Below are 1,610 nucleotides of genomic sequence, written 5' to 3'. Positions count from 1 at the left end.
ACCCGCGACCCGCAGACTGCGAGTCGAGCGCCCTAACAACCTGGCCATGCCGGGCCGTCTATTTATACTGAAGATCATCGTTCAATAAACAATTGCATCTGATCTTGTTTATAACAAACGTAATTGACCACTAATTTGTTTATTAAATGCAGCCCACAGATTTGATATTTCAAATGAATGCTCACGTACCAAATCGTGTAAAATTTGAATAAAGAATCGCAGAATCTTCATCGATAGAGCAGACATGACATTAATTCGCGCTACTACAAAAAAGTCAGTTTGGAAGTTTAAGATATCAGCTGTCGCTTATTTTTTTTAAACACGTTGGTTCTTATGTTCCAGATCATAAAAAGGTTTGTGTTATTTACTACTTTTGTTTCTGTACGTTAGGTTTTTACACTTTCATCAAGGATTAACAACTGCTGTAGCTAGGCCTCACCAGCTAATGTAACCATTAACAAACGTGGGAAACCAAACGTAGTGTAATGAATACTTAGTTTATTTTCCATTTAGATCAGTTATTTGCTAGCTGATATAACACAATTTGCTGAAAGGAAGTCTCTATAAGAAACAGAAATTCAGAGTTTTAACAGTAAAGCTTATAATTAAGCAGCTCTTGTTAATATCATTGACTAATCCTTCATATATCAGATTTGTATAATCAACAGGTTTTCGGAAAGGTTGGAAGGCTAGGGGGAGGGGCCGTTTATAAGGCATCACGAATGTTTCAACAACAACAACAAAAATATACGGCACCCAAACGTACACGAAATAATATTTTGTTCTGTAGGCCAAATGCAATTTTTAATTACATTTTTAAGATCAGAAGAAACCATTGGCGTATTCTGCTACTTTTATTGGTGACAAAATAGCAAGCATTGTAGTTAGTGTGTGTGTGTGTATATATACAATCCCGAAATAAATAAAGTATATTAGCTTTTATTAAATCTAATTTTTGTATACATATACACTTATATATACACGCTCACATAAGCACACAGAAAACAGCGTTGAAACCTTAAGCATTCAAAGAGTCTCTTTAAAGGCAAGTTGATGGAAAATCTACATAAGACAGTCTTTTGATCGGTAGTCACCGAAGAAGCCACATAAAGCAATTACATCCTACTTACAGTCTATAAACGTCCCAATGTGTAGCCAAAACGTGTCTTGGGGTGTTTATGATAGCTTAACCTAAAAAAAAATATAAAGGAAAACGTATACCACATATACAAGCCTGCCTACAGTACGAACTCTCTGCTAAAACAAGAAACCCCTTAGAGACCATTGCCATAGCAACAACATGCATGCTAACCATTAATTTTACATAAAAAAAGGCACGCTAGATATATCAAAGTATATCTTATTAATACTTCTCCTCTGTGTTTACCACCCTATTAACAAACAGAACTGGTTTCCTTTTGTGGCAGTAGTTACCTATGGAAGTTCGCTGCCTTAAACTGAGGGCATACTTTTACGGTGGAACTATATGCAGTGGTACATCAAAGTTCAACGACTTTTTACCGTTCGAATATTGCTTAAACAGGGTATGCTTACCCGACACACTGGTATATACATTATATATATATATATATATATATACACACACACAC

The 1,610-nt window shown here is 35.3% G+C and overlaps 1 protein-coding gene across 3 annotated transcripts in view; it reads right to left on the bottom strand.

The window, feature by feature from the left end:
* The window catches only part of LOC106467430 (RNA-binding protein 42-like), a 66,928-nt gene that overhangs the window by 30,408 nt on the left and 34,910 nt on the right, over positions 1-1,610 (bottom strand). Inside the window, exon 6 of one of the 3 annotated variants that reach the window (XM_022395615.1) lies at positions 1,034-1,191. The exons of the other annotated variants lie outside the window; for them this stretch is intronic. The gene's annotated coding sequence lies outside the window, so the exon portion shown is untranslated. Of the gene's footprint in view, positions 1-1,033; positions 1,192-1,610 lie in introns of those variants that run through there. 3 annotated transcript variants of the gene reach the window in all.

Source organism: Limulus polyphemus, unplaced genomic scaffold (genome assembly GCF_000517525.1).
Source record: "Limulus polyphemus unplaced genomic scaffold, Limulus_polyphemus-2.1.2 Scaffold2613, whole genome shotgun sequence".
NCBI classification, from domain to species: domain Eukaryota; kingdom Metazoa; phylum Arthropoda; class Merostomata; order Xiphosura; family Limulidae; genus Limulus; species Limulus polyphemus.
Note: the sequence above shows the minus strand (reverse complement) of the source record. Positions and strands in the feature narration are given on the sequence as shown.